The sequence below is a fragment of the Lepisma saccharinum genome, chromosome 26 (genome assembly GCF_977018435.1).
Source record: "Lepisma saccharinum chromosome 26, izLepSacc3.1, whole genome shotgun sequence".
NCBI classification, from domain to species: Eukaryota; Metazoa; Arthropoda; class Insecta; order Zygentoma; family Lepismatidae; genus Lepisma; species Lepisma saccharinum.
The window spans coordinates 42,083,024-42,106,547 of NC_139254.1; positions in this window are offsets into that span (position 1 = coordinate 42,083,024).

A 23,524-nucleotide genomic window follows, 5' to 3' on the forward strand; every position below is an offset into this window, starting at 1 on the left:
CAGACGTTTTTTTCTCAGTGCAGTCTAAGATGCAAATAAATTTGTCAAAATGGAAATTCTTGTTCATCAAGGAAAGTTAACCTTTAACATCACAAAATGCGTTTAGTCAGAAATGGATTAATTTAAGATATCTGTTGACATTTCAGTGATTATATAATTGAAGATATTAGAACTGAGGTACCAATAACAGCTGTAACACGAATGAAGAAGGCATTTTTCAGTGAACATGGGGAACTACATCAAGAAACAAATACATTTGTAAGTATTACGTTTTAGGGTAATAAGTTGACGAAAGAAATGATGTTGTGGTGTCACTTTTTTGTGTTTATTTTTAGGTGAAACTAAAAGTAAGATCTGTTGTCCAATGCAAAAAGTGTTTTCGATTTATTTTCTCTCTCTCAGTTACAGTGCAAATTCTCAGACAACCGGGATCGAGTCCTGGTAGAGTCTGCATTTTTCGCTGAAATTTCTGCCTGTGCTAAACAGTAAGAAAAATTGCTATGTTTGGAGAAACGAAACATCCTAAGCAATTCAAAATAATAACCTGCCATTGTAAATGCAACTTCCTATGGGAACCCAGAGTTGCTCAGACGTAAAAAGAGCGCACGCGATGTTATGGCTTCATGCATTATACATCTCGGAAATGAAGCTAATAATTGGAAGTGCAGGAGAATCCAACCGCTTTCGACAGCAAGGTTACCTGACGTCATAGTCATCCACGAAAGTGCATCTTCTGACTTCATATAAATATAGAAATACATGAAAATATTATAAGTAGGAACCTTGATTTTTCGGTTTTGAACTTTGTCAAAATCGTTGCTATTTCTATTACTTTTCGGTGTTATTTCTCTAGTTTTCCTTTTTATTTTAGCATACATTTCTGCGAAATATGCCTAAATTATATATTCAGTGAATGGGTAACTGGTACTATATGTTATTAGATTGGCAGCGCAAGAAGGTATTGTTGCTAGTAGTCATTCAAAGCGACATACGTTATGTTCGTTTACTATTTGCCAGAGACTAAGATTTCTCTATTAAATCTAAAGAATGCAAGAACTGTACTGAAGGAGCTCTAAATCAAAAGGTTTTGCAGACAACTAACTAACTAATTCTCTAGCCTTCTTAATCTCGAAGATTCATGGCTGAAGCAACACAGGCCTTCTATCTGTCCCTATCCTGCGCAAGATCTATATACTTCTTTCCATCTCTACCAATATCCTTTAGGTCCATTTCAACATTATTCCTCCATCTTCGTCTTGGTCTTCCTACTGGTCTCATACCATCAGGTTTCCAAACAAGAATTCTGTAAACTCTTCTACATGGCCTGCTCAATTAAGTTTTCTTGATTTCATTATTATAATGTATTTATGTTTGCCTTGTGAAGTATCGGTGATGTGTATGTATGTAACTTGTGTTGTAGTTGTACTGTCTAGTATGTTTGTGTAGTAGTTGTGCTGTCTAGTATGTTTGTTTTGTCTTGCGTAGTAGTTGTGCTGTCTAATTTGTTTGTGTGTGCCCTGCGTAGTAGTTGTGGTGTGTAGTTTGTTTATGTTTATATTGTGTAGTAGTTGTGGTGTGTTTGTGTTTATATTGTGTTATAGTTGCGATGTGTTTGTGTGTTCTTGTGTAGTAGTTGTGCTTTCTAATGTGTTTATGTTCGTCTTGCGTAGTAATTGTGCCGTCTAATGTGTTTGTGCTTGTTTTGTGTAGTAGTTCCTCCATTCATATTGGGGGTTAGGGGTAGAGCTGACAACTCTGCACTGTAAAAAAAATGTCAAGAAACAGCAATATAAGGCCATGGATGTTCCCAAGGTAAAATATTCCTGAGGTAAAATAGTCCCCCGTTCGGATCTCCGGGTGGGGACTACTTTGGGAGGTCCCTAGACTAAGGGTAAGATCTACGTTAGGAATAAGGATATTAAATTAGGCACCTGGAATGTTCTGAGCCTTTAACGACCTGGGGCATTTCAGTGTACAGTTAATGAGATACTTAAGTATAAATTAAATGTAGTAGCTGTCCCGGAAGTTAGGTGGCAAGGAGAAGGGAATTGTAAAACTAAAAATTATTTCTATGGTGGTACTGAAAATCATAATTTTGGAACAGGCTTTTTCATAAATAATAGAATTATCTCGGCTCTTAAAACAGTAGAATTTATTAATGATAGAATATCATATGCAGTTTTACAGGGTAGGTGGTGTAAAATTATTTTAATAAACATACATGTACCAACGGAAGAAAAAGATGATAATACTAAAGATGATTTTTATACAGAGTTAGAACAAGTCTTTGATAAATTTTCTCAGTATGATATGAAAATCCTGTTAGGTGACTGTAATGCACAGATTGGCAAAGAAGAGACATTTAAACCCACAGATTGGCAAAGAAGAGACATTTAAACCCACGATTGGTAAAGAAAGTCTTCATGAATTAAGTAATGATAATGGTATAAGATTGGTTACTTTTGAAACCTCAAAGAATTTAATTGTGAAAAGTACCACTTTTAAACATAAAGATATCCATAAATATACCTGGTCTTCTCCAGATGGTAAAGCTCATAATCAGATAGATCATATTCTCATTGATAAGAGAAGGCATACTAGTATAATTGACGTTCGTACACATAGAGGTGCTGACTGTGCCAGTGACCATTATTTAGTAATTGCTAAATTAAGAGAAAGACTCTCAGTGATAAATCATAAGCAACAAAATCTAAAAGTTATAAAATTTGAATCAGGAAAGTCTACCTATGAAAGAATTAAGAAATATTACCAAATTAAACTGTCAAATAGATTTCATGTTTTGCAGGATTTAAATGATGATGAAAATATAAATGAAACAGACGTAAATAAGAATTGGGAGCACATACGTAATTCAATAGAATCAGCAGCTAAAAGAAAGTATAGGATACCATAAACCGAGAAAAAGTAAGCTATGGTTTGATAGTGAATGTCATAATCTAATAGAAATAAGAAATCAGGCTAGACTTAGGTGATTAAATAACTCTGATGATACAAATCTAAACAATTATAATAGAATAAAGTGAGAAGTTAACCGCACCTTTATAAGTAAAAAAAGAGATTACTTGAAAAGCAAAATTAACGAAATTGAAACAAACAGCAAAAATAAAAATATCAGAGATTTATATAAAGGTGTAAATGTATTTAGAAAGGGGTGGCAACCTGAAGCAAACTTGATAAAAGATAAAGACGGTGATTTTCTAGCTGACCCAAGCGATATTCTAAATAGATGGAAGAACTACTTTAATGACCTTTTAAATGTCCATGTAGGAGATAAATCAGAAGTAAATGAAGTCCACACAGCAGAACCTTTAGTTCCAGAACCTACCTTGACTGAAGTTAAAGATGCTATTAAAAGGCTAAAGAATAACAAAGCACCTGGCATTGATTTAATACCAGCTGCGTTAATTAAATATGGTGGAAATTCATTAATATGTCAAATTCATAAATTAATTTGTTTAATATGGAATAAAGAAGAAATCCCTCAACAGTGGAAAGAATCCAAAATTGTTCCTGTGTTTAAAAATTGATAAAAAGAACTGCAATAATTACCGTGGAATTTCTCTACTCTCAACAACGTACAAAATATTGTGAAACATTATTTTAACAAGACTAACACCATATGTTAATGAAATTATAGGTGATTATCAATGTGCATTTAAAGCTAACAGATCAACTACAGATCAAGTTTTTCACATCAGACAGACACTTGAAAAAAAGTGGGAATATAATCAAAATGTCCATCAGCTATTCATTGGTTTCAAAAAAGCATATGATTCGGTGAAAAGAGATAAATTATATAATATATTAGTAGAGTTTGGAATACCTACAAAGCTTGTTAGTATGATAAAAATATGCACCAGTGAAACAGAAAGTAAAATTCGTGTGGGTATTAATATGTCTGACAAATTTTGCAATTCATGATTGGTTAAAACAAGGAGATGCATTATCTCCATTGCTCTTTACTTTTGCCTTAGAATATGCTGTTAGGAAGCTAAAAGAAACTAAGGCTGTGTCCGAAAGCTGCAAGACCATACTTGAAGCGAGCATACTTCGAGAGCATACTCGCAGTGCGGTCTTGAAGCCTGGAAGCGGAAAGCTTTCGAACTGCACTTCGACTGAAGCGCCAACACAAGTGAGGAATGCAACAATAGTTGCTTCGAAACTAAAATTATCAAACATCGACTGTATGTGCCACTCTGGTTTTCCGTGAACAACAGACACATGACTCGGCGTGCAGTTTATATAACACAGCACGTTATTAATTATAGAAATATGAAAGAAATTTGCTCTTTCAAATTAATTTTCACACATTCCGCAACATGGTTTACGATCGCGGGAAAAGAAATTGTTTTCTCACTTTTAAACACCTTCTCACTATAGAAGAAAGAAACCACGCATATATGAATAAAACCAATAAATAAAATTACGTAGTATTTTAAAAACTTGTTTACTTACATTTCCACACAATAGAAGAACTACAACTACCAGCTGATTGACTTCAGACGTCCATTTTTTTAACAAATGAAAAGCAAGCACAGATGGCAAGTGTGCACCGCTCGTGTGCTGCGTCCTCTGGTCTTGTACACTCGTTTGCTTGGCGCTTTCGAACTGCACTAGGTGACGTCACTTCCGTCAAGACTGTACTTCAAGTATGTACTTTGTACCTTTTGGACACAGCCTAAAGAAGGACTAAAATTAAATGGTGTGACTCAGATGTTAGCATATACAGATGATGCAGACTTACTGGGGGATGATGTGAGTACAATTAAGAATAATGCTAAAATATTTTTCAAAACTGCTAAAGAGATAGGTTTGGAAGTTAACAAAGAGAAAACTAAATATATGCTTACAGGCCGAAACCAAGTGTTAGGTAATAATCAAAATCTAATTATTGATAACAACTCGTTTGAACGAGTTTCCAAATTCAAATACTTAGGAGTAATATTAACAAATGAAAATTATATTAAAGAGGAAATAAAAAGTAGGCTTAATTCAGGAAATGCATGTTACTTCTCTCTTCATAAACTTTTGTCTTCTCGTTTAATATCTAAGAAACTAAAAGTTAAAATATACAAAACAGTAATTTTGCCTTTAGTATTATATGGATGTGAAACTTGGTCCCTTACATTGAAAGAGGAACATAATTTGAGAATATTTGAAAAAAGATCCTTAGGAAAATCTTTGGACCTAAAAGGGATGAGGAGACAGGTGAGTGGAGAAGGTTACATAATTTAGAAGTACATAATTTGTATTCATGTCCAGATATTATTAGAATAATTAAATCAAGAAGACTTAGGTGGGCAGGCCATGTTGCACGAATTGGAGAGAGACGCCCGACCCTGTGGTTGAGTGGTTACCACATCGCGCTGCGACGCCAAGGGTCACGGGTTCGAATCTCGGTCGGGTTTGGTTGTTTGTGAATGTCCATTTATCAATTTCATCATTTCATCACTCATCCCCATCTTCGCAAATTAGCCAAGAGGCACAAAACGCGAAGTAAAATAAACTAAATCAATTCAAATCAAAATCAAACGAATGGGAGAGGAAAGAGGAGTTTACGGGATTCTTGTTGGGAAACCTGATGGTAAGAGACCTGTCGGAATTTCAAGACGAAGATGGAGGGACAATGTTGAGATGGACCTATGTGAAATCGGTAGGGATGGAAAAGAGTATATAGATCTTGCACAAGATAGGGAAAGATGGAAGGCCTGTGTTGCTGCAGCCATGAACCTTCGGGTTTTAAAAGACTAGAGAGTTAGTTATTTAGTTAGTTAGCATAATGAATGATACTAAATGACTTTAAAAAATGCGTCACGAGCCCGCTGGTGACACAATTATGAACGCGCCCAGTAGGGATAGAAAGAGATTTCTGCATCAGAAAGTGGTGTTTTTTTGCAACCTTAACGGAAAATATCGTAAGGCAAACGCGAAAGTGGTGCGCTCGTGTACTTTTCTTTGTCTAACTTAACCTAAAGCAAGGAGCTGGCAACCTTGCTTCAGGCTTGCCTTATGTAGTTCCAGTGCATAAAGCAATGTTGCCAGTAGATGTAATTGACCGCTTCTGGAACATGAAGTGAGTCGCTGTGTTGCCAACACACCCCCAAGAAAATTTCACCATATGATATTTTACAGGCGACGATAACCTACAAATAGGAGTTGGCAACACTGACTAGTTGCTTCTCAGCGTCTTGGAAAACGTCTTAAGACAAATATCTTAATCTTTAAGAAAGTCGACTTCCGGTTTGTCAATTCCGGCTTCAAGAGGCTAACCTACAAATAGGAGTTGACGGCGTAATATATTGTAGCCTTCTAAGCCGCGCGTCAGGCTAAGTTTGCAGCAGGTTTTATGTATCAATCCGCGCGGGAACTGAGCACAGAATCTTCCGTGCCAGTCTTGCCTCAACCGCCGAGCTGCTTACATCGCAGACACTGAAAAAATCCACAGTATTGCCAACCGCACAACACATCAAAACCCGCATGCATGTCAAGCGGAATATATTTGTGTTTCTTTTTGTCTCCTGAAACATAACATTTTAGAAGTACTTTCGGCGCATAAATTATTTAAAAATATGTGTCATTACTTAATATAAATGCGAAATATCTTCGAAACATGAGAGTATTTTTCCCAGGGGGGAAAACAAGTCACATTTCCCCAAAAAGAGTGTAGTTCCCTAATAACATTGCTTAAATTTGAATTTATTGTGTTAATGCAATAATTAACACATATTATTGTGGCTAAAATGAAATTATATCTGTGAAATACATAATTTTTGGTTGACTTTCATTTTCCAGGGAGGGAACGGCCCCCTTGCCCCCTTCAGGTGCATTGTCTGCTGCTATGATTCTGGTTACAATTTATGAATCACTTCACTAAACCAGGATTCAAATCTTGGTCTGTCCATTTCTTGCTAATCATCCATCCCTTTCCTTGCACGGAACAGTAAATATATGCGCCTTCAACAAAGACGTCATTGCCGTCAGTGGGTGAAACAATAAGCCTCCCCCTTCCCCTCTCCCTATCTCGTCGGTTTCTTCAGCCCTGGCGGTGGTTTTGCATGGTGATATATATATAAAAAAAAATCAATATAACGCCCACGTCCCTCCCAGAGTTAAAGCACGTCTGCTCCAAATAATAAACATGTTTCTTCTCACGGGGATATCTTTTAATACCGGGGACATTCTTTTGTAGTCAAACAACAAACAATCGTTTCCGCTTCCTAAACTCAAACCGCAAATCATTCAAAACCCGGGATACAGTTCGTGCGCCCATTGACGGCAAATCACCTCACGCCCTGTTTTACTTTGATCTTGTTTCCGTAAGGAGGATTATGCATTTTAAACAACTTGCTTGATTTGAAGAGCTTTTCCCTTCGGATGAAGCCCACAATAACAATCGCTGAACAGGAGACCTTGCTTGATTCAGCCATTCTCGCCGCTGTATAGCACGATTATTAATCACAATAAACATAGGGTTAAAATAGTGGGATGTGCAACACTGGTATCACGGATTCCACGCGTTCTGCAACGTATTCAGTCTTGATCGACTCGCACTTGGGCTTCAGGGATTCCTCAGCTCAATACAAACTCCAGTTGGCGAATCTGCGGATCCAAGTTCGTCTGCACAGTGATTGCAACCGATCAAGTCCACACCTGCTAATGGATGTATTATTTTGTCTGTATTTTACAAATTAAATAACTGTTTTCTTGCAAATATGCAGTTGTGTCGGAATAGAACCCGTCTCAGTGGAACTATATTCTTGCACGCACGTTTAGATCTACATATGTGAAAACCTGCTGCAAGGTTAACCTGACGCTTGGCTTAAGATGATAAATATGCAGTAAGATGAAGAAGAGTTGGTGATGCTAACTGGCAATAGTGGTGGTGGTGCAGTGTTAATATCCCCCTCCTCCTCTATTTTTTTGTAGCATACTGATCTAATGCAAAGTAGTACAATGAGCCTGCTTCTAAGCTCTTAAGTGAGCCGCAGTGTTGCCAGCCCACCCGAAGAAAATTTCACCATATGATATTTTACAGCTGAAGCTAACCTACAAATAGGAGTTGGCAACACTGACTAGTTGCTTCTCAACGTCTTCGAAAACGTCTTAAGACAAATATCTTAATCCTTAAGAAAGTCTACTTCCGGTTTGTCAATTCCGGCCAGTCAAGAAAATTTTCTTAAGACAAAAATCTTAAGACGTTTTTCCAAGACATTGATTTTATTGGCTCCTAATTGAGCTAGGATGATGATTTGTTGGACAGGATTCGAGGAGAACTATTAGACTGGCAAATAAAATCGATTTTACCCCCCCCCCCTTTCTGCATTTTTCTAGCATATTGATCTATTGCATGCTAACCAAACCTCTTGGGAGGCAGGGGGCTCTTGTAACGACACGGGTCCTCCACATGTATGTACGTATGTATGTAATGCGATTTGTGGGGGAAGAGAGGGAGGCCAAATTTTAATCTTACGGCCAGAAATATTTCTATAAAATAACAATGCCTATGAACCTGTTTGGCTTCAGGAAGCAAGCTATGGAAGTGCCCGTCCAGCCTACGTCGTCGTCGAGTTTCAACGAACTCCTGCCTTCCATGCTATCTAATCTTAACGGTCTGTTAATTATACACTTGAATAGCATTTTGACCCAGTACGACGAGGATGTGGGCAAAACATTGTATGTATTCAACAACATCTTGAATTATTACCAGTTCCCCATCTCTGGCAAAGTTAAGTTCGATATGAATCCCGAGAACAAAGGGGAGGTCAAGGTTTCCTCAGGCAAGAACATCTATCGCTTCAAGTATGATAGGATGGATGCGACTACAACGTACGATGTGTCTGCTGGCGATCGCCTGTACGTGGAGCTCTGGAAAACTGTAGCTTGGGACGTTGTTGTGTGCTGGACAAGTTGAGACCTGTTTTGCTCGCACCAGTAGGCCGTTGTGAGGTGTGAAAGGTGCACGTGGTCGAGTAAAATAGTCGCAGGACGTTGGAGTGACGTCTGTTGCAGAACAAAGTCGAAAGTGAGTACATTAGAAATATTACTGCTAATGGTGCTAATAGCCAAGTATATGGTAACTGTGTTATTAGTCCTATAGTTTTGAGAAGTTACTGCCACGGGCGATGTTTTTTATATATAGCTGATGACCCTATGTCGGACCCCATCCTGTGTCCAATGTAGGACCCCTCAAAATAATAACGGGATCTATGTACTTGTATATATCAGTCATTACACATTAATCTGAGGGGTTGCAAGTTGTAAATATATAAGCAGTAATTAGCCTGCGCTAGAGGCGAATGCTTTTGATATTGTGTTTTCTGATTAATTAAAAAATACGTAATGTGATGATTCATATCTTCAAATTGCGCAACACTGCGGCAAGTTATTACGTAATGTGATGACTCATATCTTCTGATTGCGCAACAAATTATGACGTAATATGATGACTCATATCTAATGTGGTCTCTTCTGATTGGTGGGAAAATACGTCATACTTAACGTGGTCTCTTCTGATTGGAGGAAAAATACGTCATAAATAAACAGAGGTTATATAAGGGGATGCACATAGCAGTCAGTCACAGTCTGCGAGAGCAGCTTGAAGAGTGCGGACGTCCTGTCGCAGTGTTCCTCGTAGTTTTGCCTTACATGGTGAGTAGCAATTATTTTCTGTTTGATTTTTAGAAATTGTATTCACAGCGCAGTGTAGTTGAGTTTTTGTGAGACTGATTGAAGAGTAGTTATTTTTCTTGTAGTGCTTTTTTTGGGGGTATCTATTTGTGTAACACTCAGTACCTAATTGTACAATACTCTGTACCTAATTGTACTGCACTTTATACCTAATTGTACAACATTCTGTACCTAATTGTACAACTGTACGTGTGGATTCGACATCTAAAAAATCATACATCAGCATATCTACATATATAAATAAACACCTTCCAAAAATATGCGTCCTACGAAGATTTGTATTACATGAAAGAAAAATATTTCCAGTGCTCATTATGCACGACATAGTCGTACCTGTGTGCCTGGCAAGCATTTAACAGCAACTGAATTGTGTCCTAAGTGTAACAAACACTTTACAATTGCACATGTCAAAAAGCATATGCCTAATTTCAAGGGTACTGGAGACCCTGTGCTGCAACCATCGACCTCGGTCAAAAGGAAGGCTGAAGCAGATTTTTTTAACATATTACCATCTGCCAAACGCGTCAAGTCGGCAACAAAAGCAAGCCGGTTTGCTTTTGATCATATATTAGAGGATTTTGATTTTACCTCAGATAGCTTATGCGATGTACGTAGCTTCCTAGAGAGTGTGCGACCCAAGATAATTTATATCTTAAGTGATGTACTGGCTTTAAACTCTACTAAATTTTATGCATCGCTGGGATGCCAATACAAAAAAACCATCTGATGGGAAATACAGCTTTCACCATATTACGAAGGCAAAAATATTGCACTTGGCAGATGTTGCCAACCTCGAGAGAATCTACGACAAATTCTTGGAGGAGCTGGTTGCCAAACAGGAAGAACATCAGGCTGAAGGCTCGGGTGGTTCGTTGTGTGGTACTCCGCATAAACTTAAATTGAGTCTTAACAAGTTTGTTCCACTGTCTGGGTCTAGTTATGTTCCACTGCCGGCAATAATTGCAGTCAAGAAGGCTGTTCTAAACATCCAGAATAGCGATTCAAAATGTTTTCTTTGCTCGGTGCTGGCAGCACTGCATCGTATCCACCGGAAAGATAATCCGCATCGTGTTACCCACAAAATACCCTACGAATCAAAATTAGAAAATGCGATGGCTGGGATTACCTACCCAGTTCAGTTGTCGGACATAAACAAATTCGAGACCCGCGTACACAACTTAATAAACCTGCAACTAGCTATCAATGTTTACGGTCTTACTAAGAACACAAATATTGTATACCCTATTCGAGTGAGCAACATAGAAGGTGAAGCTGTACAAGAAATCAATTTGTTATTTATCAAGAACGAGACTTGCCATCATTACACGCTTATTCGCTCTCTCTCCCGGTTAGTTTCAGGTGAAAAAAACAAGCATAATGGTTGCATAGAAGTCTGTCGCAGGTGCTTGTCCACGTTCGATAATCAAAAACCACAAGATTACCAACACATTTAAGGTCTCGACATTGCTGCCCAGAAACTTGCGCACCACATGCGCAATTGTAACGACAACAGGCCTGGGGTTGCAGTCTTACCCGAGCCTGGTACTGTGGAGCAATTTCGGGCACATAGTGCTATGGGAGAGCACCCTGCTATTATTAATGCAGATTTAGAGGCCTTCCTTGAACCGCTGTCCACCTGTAAACCCAACCCAGAAGTTTCTTCTACCATGTCTTGTCAAATTCACAAGATCTCCAGTTTTGCCTATGTTGTGGTGCGACGAAATCAAATAATTGCCCCTGAGCCATATGTATATCGCGGTCCCGATGCAGCCAAACATTTTCTGGAGAGGATGATTGTAGAAGTGAACGAGATACGAGAAGTATTGTTAGATCCTATTGCTATGTGAGACTTAACTCCCGAAGAAAAGCGTAAACACGAAGAGGCTACACACTGTCCAGTTTGTAACGAAAAATTTATTGATAGTAGGAAAAAAATGGGGTTCGACACCACGATCACTTCACCGGAAGTTATATTGATTCTTGGTGTAACGGGTGCAATCTGAAGGCTAAGAACCCGCGCTTCGTCCCCGTATTCTTCCATAACGGCTCCGGGTACGATTTTCACCACCTTATCAGACATCTCGAATACGACGATGCGCTCATTAATATTGTAGCACAAAATGAGGAGCACTACATTTCCATCTCTAAATGGGTGCAACGCATAGAACTTCGGTTTCTCGATTCCCTGAGGTTTCTCCATGCTGGCCTGGATGCTCTTGTTGGGATGCTCAACAACAATCAACTAATTATTACCTCAGCCAAGTTCCCGAACTTGGATGCTAGTCTCTTCAGGTGTAAGGAGGTCTACACCTACGAGTATGTCAGCGACCTACCAAGTTCGAGGAGGAGTTGTTGCCTCCGCAGGGTAAGTTTCACAGCCGGTTGCGAGGTTCGGACATCAGCGATGAAGAATATCAGCATGTTCAGTCCATGTGGCTCAAGCTGGGTTGTCGAAATTTTGGACAATATCACGATGCCTACTTAAAACTCGATGTAACACCCCTCGCAGACGTCTTTCAAGCGTTTCGCGCAAATGCAATGCAAATCTACAAGTTGGACCCTGCATACTTCTACGGTCTCCCCGAGTTGGCATGGTCGGCCTCACTTTCAACCATTAAAATTGGTTGAAGCCATACATCGACCTCAATACCAAACATCGTACTGCTGCTACCTCGGAACTTGATCGCAATTTTTTTAAGGACATGAATAATATAATATTTGGCAAAACAATAGAAAACACGCGAAATCGTGAAGACATAAGGTTGCTTACTAGCGTCGACCGTTGTCGCAAACTTGTCGCAAGCCCACTGTTTAAATCTCGAACAATCTACAACAAACAGCTTGCTTTGGTACACATGAATCGTGGTGAGGCAAAGCTCAACAAACCGGTCTATGTTGGTGCCACAGTGTTAGAGTTAAGCAAGTTGCAAATGTTCGAGATATATTATGATATACTACGCTTGCACTATGGTAACAACATCAATCTTCTCTACACAGATACGGACAGTCTGGTATATCACGCCCACACTGCTAACGCATATAAAGATATAGCCACGATTCCAGCTCTCGTTAACTTGTTCGACACGTCGAGCTATCCCCAACCAAATCGATATGGAATCCTGGCTCGAAAGAAAAAAAGTACCTGGTAAACTAAATGACGAAAAAGATGGGGATATTATATTAAAGTTTGCTGGTCTTCGTGCCAAAGAATATGCAATATATGACCAATAAAGCTAAAGGCATAGGTAAGCAGGTGGTTCAGAGAAAACTGAAGTTTGAAGACTACGTCGAGCGCCTCGAAACCAAAAAGCCGATTCTGCGAAAAGAGTATCGCATCCAGAGTGTTAAACATATACTTACAACCAACACCGTCGGGAAAATTTCTCTGGATGCACGAGACAAGAGATGTGTTCTCGAATGTGGGATTCATACCCTGCCGTGGGGTCACTATCGCCTGAAACAGGTAAAACTTGCTCCGTGTGCCCAAAATAAAAAAAAAGAAATTTGATTTACTAGTGTTTTTTTCCCTCGAATGCAAAACGAGGGGGTGGAGGTGGGATTTTTTTTCAAAATATTAATATCGCAGTTTTTTTTTGTAATACATACTATATATTCAATCAAGAGAATTTTTTGTTGACCTACACAAAATAATACAAAAAATTAACAATATCTGTAAATATATAGTATGTATATTTTTTAACGGAAGTAACTCCCACCGTGTCCTACGGGACGAAAATTTGGGGCATGTGCAGGGCCAAAGGGGAAGTTTCTTTGCGCGTTCAAGCATGGCTTCTTTTTATTTCTTGTTATTTCCTATGCATATTTAAAACTGCTCTGTCACTCGCTCGTTCCTGACAGCATACACAAAAGTTTTCTCTGCAATAAGGATGACGCTGCACAGGGTGTCCGCAGGCAGAGCATTGTGGAACTCGCACACAATCTTGATGGTGCGATCGTTAACAACCACCTGCTTTCTCTTCGATGTGTTAATGACGAACATTGGTCTGCGAGCTATGAACTCATTGGGGTTGTAGTACACGTCCACATTGCCGGAGGTCACCCTCTTGTAAGCTGTGTATGCCTCGTACAGTTTCAGGTAGTCGTCGTTTGCAATGTTCAGGTTGTAGTTCTCACGCGGGAATATCTAGTTCCTGCCATTTTCGAGATAGATGTTCTTGATCTTGCAATTGTCGAACTGGCTCGAATCTTTTTCTTGGTTGTTGTCCTCCCCTGTTTGGAAGAGCACGACCACAAACTCTGGAATATCGTACCGGATGCTGTTAAACTGTGTGGTCACGTCAAATTCAAAATGGTTGCCGGAAGCAGGTTTCTGCACGCACTGGTAACCGTAAAATTGGATGGGTACTTGGGGATTCTTCAAAATGTCTGCTTTGTACTTGAGAGCGTAGTTAGTTTCGTATTCCACTACGGGCATGCGCAGCTCCATGGACTGGATGATGCACTTGGCAGGATCGGGTAATGTGTTGGGAAGTGCTGAACGGTCAGCACTCAAGGTGCTGTAACACATCAGTGCATTGTTGTCGTTTGCGCTTCTGCGAAAAGTGACGCGCAAACCACCCTTCCACATAATCTCTGTGTAGTCGGAGAAGAAGCCAGGAAGCAGGCGCATGGGAAACAGTACTGTGTGACTTTGAGTTTTGATTTTTGTACCTGCTTCGAATCCACCTGCCTGGTAGTATGCTGCATCGGTCTTGGAGAGTTTCAGTGTTCCCACAGCTGTAGAGGTAATCCCGAGGTAGTCAACCCTATCGATGGCTGTGCCATGCTCTCTAACTTCCACCTGCGAGAATAAGTACGGCACAAAACTATGTATAAGTCTTAAATTTGCATTGGCAAGGAATGCTTCGCCGTTGTCTCTCTTCACAACATCAAACTTGATATACCAATCAGCTCTGTGAGGGTGAATGAATCCATCCCCAACGTCCTCGTCGTATTCTATCTCTCGATTCGCTTCATTGAGGTTGGCAAACGTGCGACGATTGGGAGGGAAGGACTGCAACTCGTAACTTTCGATTTGCTCCATGATGGTTATTTATTATATGTTTATCTCCACGACGGCAGTGGTCGTGGCTCCTGCAAAATTATCCACCTCTCCCTTCTCGTTGGTAATTGCCAATTCTATGTTGTCTATGCGATTACGAGATACAGGAAAGTATATCGGTGGGGAGGGTGTGTAGATAATTGGCTCCATGAACTCAGAGTTTGGTTTGAACGTAGCGATAATACCTGTCTGCTTGTGACTCCCTGGGATGCCGTCCGAGGATTTGGTGATCATACCTTCTGCCACATTCCAATGTATATTCAGAGTCCCGATGGCTAGAAATTTAGGAATGTTAGCACCGATGTGCTTGATGCCAGGTTCGAGCTTTGTGTTGTTCTCGAATCCCAAAAGATCTCCGATGGTACCCAGGTCTACGGTTTCCGTAGCAGACACCAGTTCCACCCTGTGAGTTACAGAATTTTGCGACAGCAATACACTTCTTGGCAATTGAGCCTGCAAGGTAGACAGATTGTACTGGCCAGGGGTGATGCTGATTTTTTCGCTGCCAATTTTGATGGTATTGTTTTGTACCGTCACATTAGGTATCAGGTACATGCTGTAGAATGCACGAAGAGCAATAGATTTAGGATAGATGATATCGTCATGCAATGTGAGTTTCAGATGCGAAGTTTCGCTTGTGAGATGGAATACTCCCATAGTGCTTTAGGTGTCACAATGCTTTCTGGAAATCCTCGATTGTTGGGTTATTTAATTGTCGGGTTATACAAGCATGGAAACGCAAGGATGGCCACAGTTCACATCACTGAAACCCTGGATATGTTCGTTATTGTATTAGAGGTTGGCAACACTGAGATATTTTACCAACCCAGTAGGTGGTATGCCTCCGAATGAATCGAAAACAAATACTTTGTTGTTGTTGTTGTCCTTGAGGTAGCATATCCAATGTGTACCTGGATTTTCGTAACTGTCCAGGTTAACCATGCCACACTCTTTTTTCTTCACAACAGAAGGTAGAGAATCAGACATGAAAACGCCCCTGAAGTGCTTGACCCCCAACAATTCGATCAGAGATTCAATATCGAAGTTGGACAGGGGCTCTTCTTTTTTTTTTTAATTTTTTCAAAGCTTCGAGGTTGCTCTTTCGCTTTTTGGTCACACCTTTCCCCTTCTTCTCCATAGCCAGGTTGTGGCGTTTCTGCTCTTCTGACTCGGTCTTATTCTTTTTTGCATCGATGACGGTCTTGGCAATGGCGGCACTGCCTCCTGCCAAGCTGCCTACAGCAACCAATGCTGCCAAGATAGCCGGGATACTGAATATGAAGCCTCCAGTCTTCTGCTGCTTTCGCGAACCTTGTAACCTCCTCAACTGAGGAATACTAAGCAGCAACTTCATTCCATAACCTTTTGTCAAGCAGGAATGTTTCTTCTCGCGCTGCTTTTTGGTAAGCAATTTATCAAGAGCTCCAAGGGACTTGAGGTTTGCGTAGGGTATTTGGTAAACAACACCTTTGGGCTTCATGGTGATAGTATGTTATATATCGTGAAAAAGGTAAGGCTTTGCCCCCTAATGCAATGAAGTGATGATACGTTGGTTATACAAGTTGCTTTTTCTTTTTCACAAGGGTTATTTAGTTAAAGCCCCCACCCCAATTTTTGTTTTGTGTTCATGGCGATGGTCGTACCCAATGCAGCAACCCGTTCACCTAGCGAGACATCTCTGCTGACCAGTCTCCCGAAAGCTGCATGCTCCAACTTCCTGTCGGCATCGTGACGTACGTCAAGATCTGTGTGAGTATTGTAAACAATGTCGTGATCCTTGCATGCTGCGTCCAGTGGGTTCACTCCCTTGTCTCTTCTCTCCAGTCGCTGTTCGAGTTTCGTACCCGGACCGCAGTACTGGTAACCTGGCAGGTGCATCTCGAAGGGTAGCTTGTTGATAATATCGTTCACGAGACCTCGACCCTCGGCTACATTCCGGAATTTGGGAGGCAGGGTGTTGATGATTTTGATGAGGTTACCTATACCTTTGTTGTCGTTGACAATAAAGTTGGCAAGCTTGGTGCTAATCTAGTCCGTGATGCCCACCTTCTCGTTGTGTAAGTTGCGATTGCCTGCATTTTCTTCGCCTGCGATAACCAGCAATCGATCTACAAGCTTCCTTACGTCGTCTACCCAAACAAACTCTTTAGGTAGAGTATTGTAGAGTTTGACACCGCTGCCAGTCTTGAGCTGGGTCCATATTGGCGTGATGAGGTTCCTGTACTTTTCTGAACTGCTAGATTTCACGCGATTCTGTGTTGCATCGTTGTTTTGGTACAGGGCGTCCGTCATGACCAAAATTTCTGTGTAACTTTAGTAATCCTCGTCTGTATAATCTTTAGGTTGCGTCTTAGTGATAAGTTCCCACAGTCCCACCGTGCCGGGATACCTAGTCGAGCTGTTCTTCTCGCCTAAATTAACTTTCACGTCGTCACCCTCGAACGTGACTTTCGACTTTCCAATCTTCCAAACCACACCCTCGTTATGTTCCATGGTCGGATACAATCCGAATACCTCGTCTTTTTCGAATTTTCCGGTGCTTAGGTAATCCCTCGCCAACGGACCCAGCTCGACTAGCTTATCCAAAGAGGTACTGCCTAGGGCCTGGCGTCTCGGAGCCGGAGCAAGTTCGAACGGAGTAGTGTGAATGCTGGATATCGGTGTGGGTATGGTATAATTTTGAGCGGTGAGTGATACAAGCTCGTTGATTAACTCTTTGTTTTGCTCAGTGACATCTTTGATTTCTTTACCAAGTCCACTGATGGCATCGATGATAGGTTGGTCCTGACGCTTTTTCTCTTCGTAAATTCCACGATTCTCGGATTTCCAACCCTTTTGCCAGGTAGCTACGCAGCTTCAGGTTGTCGTCTGCAAGTTTGCGTTTCATTTTTTTTGTATGTAGTTATTTATAATAGATCAATACGTTTCTTGTAACGTTGCAACGTTTAGAAAATTATTAATTTTGTTTCTGTATTTTCCGTTATTGGTTTCCTCGTCATGTCTATTGTGACAAATCCGAAATCATCTTGGTTCCAGCATGTAGAGCCAAATTTGGAAAACTGATTGTAGTTTATGTCCCCACCTACATAATCATCGTAAGCGTGTTTTAAATTGGTGTAGTCTTGACGAAACAAACAAATGAAATTAGCATTGACTCGGAGTAGCTGCTTGATGATTTTGGAAAAAGTCTGAGCAAGGTAGAAGCAGTCCATGCCTCTGTGCCGACCCTGAGAAAAAAAGTTGCGAATTTCGTTCTGGTTCTCCAGGATCACATCGTCAAAAACCACCACCGAATTTTCGAGACTTCAGTCTAGTGGTATCACTTCAGAAGCAAATATAGCTATTGCTAGTCCCTCGTACAGTTTCGACAGCTGGCGATACTTCGATTTCTCCAAACTTTTGGAGAAAACATACAGGTGCCTGTTCTTCCAGTTTAACCAGTTGGGTGCAAGAAGAAAATTATCAATAAGTAACGTTGTTTTCCCACATCCAGAAGGTCCAACAATAAGACAGCGAATGTTGTCGGGTAGAAGCTCGCCATTTTTCCTATCCTGACGTTCCGATGGAATGTCTGGCAATCGTCGAACCACATCCAAAGCACCCGTTACACAATCACCTCGATTGCGTCTATCCAATTTTTTCCTCGAGTCCCAGCCATTTACCAACAGTTTGTCACCTTTTCTAAGTAATACTTTTTCAATAAGATACGTGTCGTAAAATCTTCCTTTCAGATTTTCGCCGCGATTATCTTTTATTATATACGTGTGACGATTTCGAACTACGGTGAAAAGTTCCGTACTACAATTTTTTGTGAAGCCTTTTTCGAACGCACGCTTAATTTTACTGATTCTCACCTGATCTCCAACTTTGTATTTCGGTTTCTTGCTTGTGAATTTGTACTTTGGACAATAAACCGTAGAAATTAAACGTCGCTCGTCAGATTTGTTGACGTCAGCTGGTTTCATGTTTATCGTGCGATGCAAACTGTGATTATAGCTGTTAACAAGTTCCGGAAGCATGTCGAGCCACTTGTAATTCCCCTGAAGCGTGAATTGTTTCCACATCCGTGTTTTGAGAGTTCGGATGAAACGTTCCACTTTGATGTGACTAAAAGTTGAGTAATGTTGAATATTTTGTTTTTGAATAAATTGTCGAAAGACAGAGTTCTAGAATTATTTTCCGTTGTCTGATTGAAGAAATCGAGTTCGCCTGCCACTTTCATCGAAAATAGTTTTGAATGCTTCCACTACACAGGATCCTGTTTTTGCCTTGAGGGGTAAAGCCCACGCAAATTTTGAAAATGTGTCTATAACAGTGAGAAGATACTTGTACCCCTTGTTGATTTTATGTAAAATTTTTAAATTGGCACTGCTCATTTCCACAAGGTCAGCTTCCCACAAGTCGTCTATGCCTTTGATCACTACCGCCAGTCGTTTGTAGTTTCGCCGTGCAGGTTTGTGCAGCTCGTTCACAATAGCCTGCCTAGATATTGCGCGAAAATAAGAATATAGCGTGGATGGGATATCTGGCTGCAGACAATGCCGGGTTTTCTATGTACAACTAATCACCTATTTCTATGTCGATAATTTGTGTAGCATCTTTGGCATAGGAAGTCTCGCGATTTTCGGGGTGGGTAAAATCGGCCAAGTCCACTCGTCTTATTTTAGGCTCGTCACTGACGTTCGTTACGATCATGGTTGGGTAGTGGGTTCCGTGAGGCAAAGACCAGTATGAAACCTTGACGAACTGAAGTGTGCCAACGATGAAAAACTGGTGATAGGCTTTGGCAGGAGTCAGCATGTAGAGTTTGGCACCCGAATGGAAGAGCGAGGAAAATTCCCTGTTTGGAATGCTGTACAGTTCGATGACAACGGTGGACCTGAGATTGTCGATGCTGGCATTCAGGGTGTTTACATTGGTTCGAACCTCGCTCTCCACATCCTCCAATCTACCGTTCACCGATTCCAGATGCTCCTCGATAGCACGGACCACAGTGTCGTAATCGGGTTTGATCTCCACATCGACAATTAGCCTCTTGAATTTTTCGTTGAACTCATGTAGTTGGGTACTGAAATTGGTTATGGCCGATTCCTGGCTCGCCTCGATGCTGCCAATTTGCTCCTTCACATTGGCGATAATCTGCTGCAGACTTTCTAAGAGTGTGAACTTGGAGCTATGGGTTGCGAGGTCGTGGACCTGGGTTCTAATTTCCGCAAACAACCCATATAGGTCGCTGATGTTCTGTTTGGTGGGTAAGGTTGCAACAGACTCCCGAAGCAATTCAATTTCGTTTTGGATGTTTTTGATGTCGTCGGATTTGAGTATCCGGTTGAGAGCCCTCTTCACGTTTTTCAGTTCCTGCGAGGTAGGCAGGGTGGCCACCGTTTTTGGAGCGACTCCGAAGCTTTTTTCATCGCGTCCAACTCTGAGGCAGCAGCAGCAGCGCGTATGCCTTCTTGTAATTGTGTTATGTCGTCCTGGGTGTGGGTGGATTGTTGCAAAGTTTCCAACTTAGCCTGTATGTCGTCGATCAAGTGATGAAAATGCGACAACTCTGATTCGGTGTTTAGATTTTCCAACTTGGTGATCTGCTGTTGGACGCTGGCCAGAGTATCCCTGATGCCAGGTAGTTTGGATTCCAGTGCTTCGTGTACGTTTATCAGATCATTTTTGATGACAGAAAGAGCATCCTCAATATGGGCTATGGTACCTTGCAGCTTCCCGAAATCCTCGTAGGTCTCAAGTTGGAGTTTTATGTTGGCCACGCTACGGGCAATGGTGTTCAGCTCGATGGACGAAAGTAGATTGTCGATAAAGTCCTGTAGCGTTTGGAGTTTAGTTTTGACTTCGTTGATGGCTGCATGCAAAGCGTCCGTTTGAAGCTCAGCCTTGATGCTTTCCAACGTAGAAATTTCGAACGATTGAAACTGTTCGTGCAATTCACGCAATTCACGCGATCGTAGTCATCTTGAGTCTTGATGCTCTGGATAATGTTTTGCAGTTCAGTCCGGATGGTGCTCGTTTGGTCCTGCTAGTGTCGCTTCAGCTGTTCCACATCGGAGGTCTGCGCTTGCTGCAGCTTCACAAGTTCGTTTTGGAACTTGCCTACCTACGCTCAGTGCCAAGTTGTCGAAGTTGTCTATTGACACGAGGTCGGTGTACTTTTTCAACAGCGATTTGAGTTCGGCGTCAATTTTGAGTACTGGGTCCAGGCACTGAGACTGCAGGGTGGCTATCTCTGACTGGAGGCTGGAGTTGAGCGTGGACTGCAGGGCCTGCAGGTCGCTTCGCAACTTCTTGACCCTGACGTCGAGCATGAGAAGCTCGTCGCCGTGGTCGTAGCGTTTCGTGTGACCAAAAATATCGTTAGGCATCGTTGCCACTGTGGTTATTTATTATAGGGTAGGTGATTTTCATTTCTATGAAAAGAGCGATGAGTTTATCGTAGTCGTCCAAGAGCTCCACGTAGAGGCGACCGCCAGCAGACACATCGTACGTTGTAGTCGCATCCATCCTATCATACTTGAAGCGATAGATGTTCTGGCCAGAGGAAACCTTGGCCTCCCCTTTGTTCTCGAGGTTCATGTCGAACTTAAGTTTGCCGGAGATGGGGAACTGTTAATAATTCAAGTTGTTGATGAATACATAGAAAGTTTTGCCCACATCCGCGTCCTACTGGGTCAGAATGCTATTCAAGTGTATAATTAACAGACCGTTAAGATTAGATAGCATGGAAGGCAGGAGTTCGTTGAAGCTCGACGACGTAGGCTGGACGGGCACTTCCATAGCTTGCTTCCTGAAGCCAAACAGGTTCATAGGCATTGTTATTTTATAGAAATATTTTTGGCCGTAAGATTAAAATTTGGCCTCCCCCTCTTCCCCCACAAATCGCATTACATACATATACATACATATCTGTATACATACATACATGTGGAGGATCCGTGTCGTTACAAGAGCCCCCTGCCTCCCAAGAGGTTTGGTTAGCATGCAATAGATCAGTATGCTAGAAATAAATAGAGGGGGGTGGGTAGAATCGATTTTATTTGCCGGTCTAATAGTTCCCGTCGAATCCTATCCAACAAAACTAAAATCATCATCCTAGCTCAAATAGAAGCCAAGAAAATCAATATCTTGGAAAAACGTCTTAAGATATTTGCCTTAAGAAAATTTTCTTGACAGACCGGAATTGACGTACCGGAAGTCGACTTTCTTAAAGATTAAGATATTTGTCTTATGACGTTTTCCAAGAAGTTGAGAAGCGACTAGTCAGTGTTGCAAACTCCTATTGGTAGGTAAGCTTCGCCTGTAAAATATCATATGGTGAAATTTTCTTCGGGTGGGCTGGCAACACTGCGGCTCACTTAATGGCTTAGAAGAAGGCTGATTGTCCTACTTGCAATAGATCAGTATGCTACAAAAAATAGAGGAGGAGGGGGATATTAACACAGCACTACCACCACTATTGCCAGTTAGCATCACCAGCTCTTCTTCATCTTACTGCATACTTATCATCTTAGAAGGCGACAATATATTACGCCGTCAACTCCTATTTGTAGGTTAGCCTCTTGAAGCCGGAATTGACAAACCGGAAATCGACTTTCTTAAAGATTAAGTTATTTGTCTTAAGACGTTTTGCAAGACGCTGAGAAGCAACTAGTCAGTGTTGCCAACTCCTATTTGTAGGTTATCGTCGCCTGTAAAATATCATATGGTGAAATTTTCTTGGGGGTGGGTTGGTAACACTACGGCTCACTTAATGTTCCAGAACCGGTCAATTACATCTACTGGCAACATTGCTTTATGCACTGGAACTACATAAGGCATGCCTAAAGCAAGGTTGCCAGCTCCTTGCTTTAGGTTAGGTTAGACTAAGAAAAGTACACGAGCGCACCACTTTCGCGTTTGCCTTACGATATTTTCCGTTAAGGTTGCAAAAAAAGCACCACTTTCTGATGCAGAACTGTCTTTTAATCCCTACTGCGCCCGCTAGAAGGTTAAGAATTTTCAGTTTCGGTTATCTTGCATTTTACCTGTAAATTAGAAGGTGATATATATATATATATATATATATATATATATATATATATATCATTTTAAGCTGTAACCAATGGCAAAGCTGAGTAAATAATTGGAAAGTATTATTTCAATAGGGAAGTCTCAATCATTATGTACGTGCAGAAAATTCTTCAGAATCACCGGGACCTCAATATAGTACGGGCATGAGATCAACGGTCGTGACATCATAACATTGGTCCGGTATATTTCATTTTCATAATATACCACTTGTCACTATGTAAGCGTAATATTTAGATTTCTCACTGGATTCATTCAGAATGTTATTTTTCACTCACAGGAACATTTCAAATTTTCTATAATATAAAAAATACATAAACAATATTAATGAATGTAAAATTCAATCTTGCGGTTCTGCATAATCCACGCACATTTATTTTTGAAATTACCAAAGGGATAAACGACTTTTCAAAAAATGTTTTAAACTTACTCTAAATTCATTAAGAATTATAGTCGTTCATCCCCCGCACAAACATATGTATATTGAACTGCTGTGTTATAACTTACGGGTTCGAGTTTCGTCACTAAGATAATTTTCTAAAATATTTGTGTGTTGGACGATGAGGAAAGAATTTGGAAGATTGGAATTTCTTATTAAATAAGCTTTTAAACATTAGGAACGTAATTCGCATTAATAATTTGCACATTTTCTTTAACTTTGGAGAAATCTGTTAAATG